The sequence below is a fragment of the Bos javanicus genome, chromosome X, assembly GCF_032452875.1.
Source record: "Bos javanicus breed banteng chromosome X, ARS-OSU_banteng_1.0, whole genome shotgun sequence".
Taxonomy (NCBI): domain Eukaryota; kingdom Metazoa; phylum Chordata; class Mammalia; order Artiodactyla; family Bovidae; genus Bos; species Bos javanicus.
In genome coordinates, this window is record NC_083897.1 from 53500427 (window position 1) to 53506285 (window position 5859).

Consider the following 5859-nt stretch of genomic DNA (forward strand, 5'->3'; position numbering starts at 1 on the left):
TAATAAAAGATTTTAAAAATAGTAAAGTACATACAAAGCAATCAAAATAACTGCTTAGTGAGTTTATGAAAGTAGGGGATACACTTAAAATACCTGTTGTCAGAATGTGAAATGATGTGTGAAACACAATATCTCTGGGACTTGAAGCTGGAAGAATCAACTTGGCAGTTATTACAGATTCACTGCTGTAGAAAACAGTCCTGTGATCTGTGATTTGGGGATAAAACTTGCCTTCCAGGGCTATGGAAAAGATCAGATGATACACTGACTGTGTAAGCTGTGTTGGGCTGGCTCCTATGCTCTCCCCTGCACTATCAAGACCAGAACTCCATCAGATGTTTGGGAGAGGGCTGGGTGAAGTCTCAAGTGTGTCCATAAATAAATTCAGACAGCTGAGAGGTGGGTGCCACTCTGCCCTGGGTAATGCTGTGCCTGAAGCACACTCTACCTCTTCTCATGGGTCCTGTATTCTCTTAAGTGCCCCACTGCTGCTGGTGCAGTGAACTCTTCAAGGTAACACAGCTTCTTTGATTTCTCTAGAGTCCCTAGTGAGTTATACCCCACTATGTTCCCTACTGGCTTCCTAGATGGTGCTGCTGCTGCTGCTAAGTCATTTCAGTCGTGTCCGACTCTGTGTGACCCCAGAGACGGCAGCCCACCACTCTCCCCCGTCCCTGGGATTCTCCAGGCAAGAACACTGGAGTGGGTTGCCATTTCCTTCTCCAATGCATGAAAGTGAAAAGTGAAAGGGAAGTCGCTCAGTCGTGTCCGACTCTTAGTGACCCCATGGACTGCAGTCTACCAGGCTCCTCCATCCATGGGATTTTCCAGGCAAGAGTACTGGAGTGGGATGCCATTGCCTTCCCCTGGTAAATAATCCACCTGCCAGTGCAGAAGACATATGATACATGGGTTTGATCCCTGGGTTGGGAAGATCCCCTGGACGACGGCATGACAACCCACTACAGTATTCTCGCCTAGAGAATTCACATGGACAAAGGAGCCTGGTGGGCTAAAGTCCATAGGGTTGCAAAGAGTCAGACACAACTGAAGCAACTAAGCATGTACACGCACTCATGTTCCCTACTGAACTAAGGAGAAAGTCCCTCTTCTCACATTCAGTTCAGTTCATTCACTCAGTCATGTCTGACTTCGCAACCCCATGGACTGAAGCACACCAGGCTTCCCTGTCCAGCACCAACTCCCAGAGCTTGCTCAAACTCCTGTCTATTGAGTCGGTGATGCCATCCAACCATTTCATCCTCTGTTGTCCCCTTCTCCTAATGCCTTCAGTCTTTCCTAGCATCAGGGTCATGAGTCAGTTCTTCGCCTCAGGTAGCCAAAATATCAGAGCTTCAGCTTCAGCATCAGTCCTTCCAATGAATATTTAGGACTGATTTGCTTTAGGATTGACTGGTTTGATGTTCCTGCAGTCCAAGGGACTCTCAAGAGTCTTCTCCAACAACATAGTTCAAAATTGAAGAAGCATCAATTTTTCAGCACTCAGCCTTCTTTATGGTCCAGCTCTCATATCCATACATGACTACTGGAAAAACCATAGCTTTGACTTTAAGGATCTTTGCTGGCAAAGTAATGTCTCTGCTTTTTAATATGCTGTCTAGGTTGGTCATAGCTTTTCTTTCAAGGACCAAGTGCCTTTTAATTTCATGGCTGCAATCACCATCTGCAGTGATTTTGGAGCCAAAGAAAATAAAGTCTGTCATGCTTTCCATTGTTTCCCCATCTATTTGCCATGAAGTGATGGGACCAGATGCCATGATCTTTGGTTTTTTTGATGTTGAGTTTTAAGCCATCTTTTTCACTCTCCTCTTTCACTTTCATCAAGAGGCTCTTTAGTTCCTCTTTACTTTCTGCCATAAGGGTGGTGCCATCTGCATATCTGAAGTTATGGATATTTCTCCCAGCAATCTTGAATCCAGCTTGTGCTTCATCCAGCTTGGCATTTCTCATGATGTACTCTGCATATAAGTTAAATAAGCAGGGTGACAATATACAGTCTTGACTTACTCCTTCCTCAATTTGGAACCAGTTCATTGTTCCATGTCCAGTTCTAACTGTTGCTTCTTGACTTGCATACAGGTTTCTCAAGAGGCAGGTCAGGTGTTCTAGTATTCCCATCTCTTGAACAATTTTCCACAGTTTGTTGTGATCCACACAGTCAAAGGCTTTAGCATAGTCAATGAAGCAGAAGTAGATGTTTTTCTGGAATTCTCTTGCTTTTTCTATGATCCAACAGATATTGGCAATTTGATGTCTGGTTCTTCTGCAATTTCTAAATCCAGCTTGAACATCTTCAAATTCTCACTTAGCTGGTAAAGAATCTGCCTGCAGTGCAGGAGACCCTGGTTTGATTCCTGTGTCAGGAAGATCCACTGGAGAAGAGATAGGCTACCCACTCCAGTATTCTTGGGCTTCCCTGGTGGCTCAGTCGGTAAAGAATCCTCTTACAATACAGGAGACCTGGGTTTGATCCCTGGTTTGGGAATATCCCCTGGAGAAAGGAATGGCTACCCACTCCAGTATTAATGATAGCCTGGGGAATTCCATGGCCTGCATAGTCCTTGGGGTCATACAGAGTTGGACGTGACTTCTCACATTGCTGCTGCTGCTGCTAAGTCGCTTCAGTCATGTCCGACTCTGTGCGACCCCATAGATGGCAGCCCACCAGGCTCCCTTGTCCCTGGGATTTTCCAGGCAAGAACACTGGAGTGGGTTGCCATTTCCTTCTCCAATGCATGAAAGTGAAAAGTGAAAGGGAAGTCGCTCAGTCATGTCCGACTCTTAGCGATCCCATGGACTGCAGCCCACCGGGCTCCTCTGTCCATGGAATTTTCCAGGCAAGAGTACTGGAGTGGGGTGTCATTGCCTTCTCCGACTTCTCACATTATAGTTTTATAAATGCTGACATGAAATGCGGAAAAATGCTTTGCAAAATCTTTCTTTTTTATCTATTTATTTTTTACTATACGGGTCTTTGTTACTGCACACAGACTTTTTCTAGTTGCGGAGAGTGGGGGCTTCTCTCTAGTGTGGTGCATGAGCTTCTCATTATGGTGGCTTCTCTTGTTGCAGGGCACAGGCTCTAGGTGCACAAGCTCAGTAGTTGTGGCTCACAGGCTTAGTTGCTCTGTGGTATCTGGGATCTTCCCAGACCAGGGATTGAATCCATGTCCCCTTCATTGGCAAGCAGATTCTTTACTGCTGGACCACCAGGGAAATCCCTGCAAAATCTTAATTAATGCATTTTTCAGGCATTATAATTAGCCTACTAGACTTTTCCTTTTCAAAATAAAGATTTTATCTTACTCATTTGGGTACCTATAACACATAATAAAAGCTTTAAAAATCAATACACTAATTACTGAGTCAGAACGCCTCAATTCTTGACCCAGTTCTGTCCCTGATTGAATACAACGCCTTGAGCATGTAATTTCATTCTTCAGCAACTGAAACTTGCCAATCCAAAAGGAACACAGCAAGAGAGGGGTTATACCATAATCCTTTGCTAAATAATTCTAACATTGGATATATAGTGTTTCTCAAAGTTTGCTAGCTACTAGCAGACAAATCACCTACCTTGATGTGTATCATCTACCTTGGTCTGCTTGCTTTCCAAATAAAGTCATTATTCCTTGCCTAAACACCTTGTCTCCCAAATTATTGGTCTGTCATGAGGTGGTGAGCAGAGCGAGCCTGGACTTGGGAACAAGGGCGGCTGAGCCAGCTGGGAGCTTTGCTGCTTGAGGCTAGCTAGCCCTGATCAGGGAATATTGGGGCAAGACCCTAGCAGCTGCTGGGACCATTTGTCCTGAGGATCTTCCCTTCAAAATTCCCTGAAGTGGCACTGGCTGCCCCAGCACTGGGCAGTTGAAGCAAGGAACTGACAAACTTCTGAGAGCTGACCAACTTGATTTTGTAGAATAAGTTCCTCCAGTGTGCACACTGGGAACATATTCCCCCCTCAATTTGGGCTTTTCCTTTATGGGACAAGTCAGTTTGATTGGGGTACCTTGTTGAAGAGGGAAATTATTGTTGGACTCTATCTGATTTAGAACCAGTTAGTTGGGAACTAGTTCATTGGTTTTGTTTTAGTTTTGTGTGCATTGATGCTAGAATTTGTTTGAGACTTTTGTATTGGAATTTGTATTTTTTTGTGTTTTGGTATTATTAAACTTATAAAAATGGGAAATATTTCACCTATCCCAAATATATGGGACATATATGAGATATGTTAAGATCCAAAGAGTGATGGTCCCTGAATGGGTCACCCAAGTATTATATGATCTTGCAGTTAGAATTGTTTTGCAAAAGAGAGGAGATTCTACAGGTAGATATTTTTATGCTATTTCATCAGGAGGAGAAGAAATCAGAGGGTTGCCCCCTTATGGTATAGCAGTCTGAAGGGAAACCCAAGGGAGAACCTGTTCTACAAGGAGAAGAGAGAGGAAATGAGAGTGGAGACATATTATTTCAAAACTTAAAACCCCCTCTAACCTATCCAGTTTTCCCACTGGCTGAAAAGGCTGCACTGGCAGTTTTTCCAACTGCCCCTCGCCATACCACCAACATATTCACTCCTTTCACCACCTCCTATTTCCCCTACCCATGAAAATCAAATAGAAGTTTCTATGTTCACCAGAGCACAGGGCCCTGGCTTAGCATTACCATCTAAGGCCTTGGATGGACTTGAGGTGTCCAATTCTAATTTCCCCACAGGCGTCCTGGGTAACCGAGAGTGGGGAACAAGTTGATTGACTTTCTAATAGACATCACTCCCAAAACCTTCCCTATTTATTTGAAGAGGCTTGTAAGTATTAAACATAGAGGAAACAAAGTTATTCTAGGAGAAACTTCCCTATATCATGGAGATGCAAATGTCCTATCTGATCTTCTCAGGAACCCTCATCTTTGCCATACTTTTAAAATGCAAAATTTGAAAGGATGGTAAAGTAATTTAGAAACTAATTTGTTAAGGGTAAATAGAAATTCCAACTGTGTTTCTGTAAATATTTGGCCATCCAGACAAGTGAGCTTGATTTGTTCCATCTTCCAGAAACCTAACTTTAATCCAACCACTTTTGTAAACTGATGGGTTTTACATTTCTGTACCTGACTCAGGGCTGAAATTGTGAAATGAGAACTATGAAGTCTCTCTGTTTGCTTCTGTGTTTGCATGTGTCTCTGTCTTTGGATAACATTGTTAAGGTTGATTTGTGGATGAGCTCTGTTCAGCTGGCTTAAAGAAAAGTAAGTGCTTACAAACCAAACAATTCTAAGTAAAAGAAAAATTAAGCTAAATGAGTTTCAGTTTCACTTGAACTGGGAAATGTTCAATATTAAATTAATACCTGGCATTAACATTTAAATTTATTGATCCAATTAATATAGATCTGTCTTCAAAGTCATCAACATTAAGTATAATACTTTAACTGCATTTAGATTTAATACAAATTAAATGAAATCTTGTTCTATCTGTTGCAAATTTGTCAGCAAGAAAAATAACTTGATATGTTGAAACTTTAAAGTAAATATAAACAAAATAAGAGCTTCTGGTAAACTCTATAAGAATAATTATGTTTTAAAAATCATCTAAAATAGTGTCTCTGGATTTTAGTAACTATTACTTGCCTCTTGGTTTTCACTAGAAACTAAGGTTTTCAAGAGTCAGGGATTCTAAATTAAATATATAATTAGAGCTACTGAAAATAATATTTCAGTATGTGTTTTTGGTTAGGAAGGTATAAGGAATAGAACTACATTTTACTGAGAAAGTTTTATGCATGGTCAGGATTAATAAAATTTAGATTGAAGTTAACTAAGTAAATGGATTTTGATAAG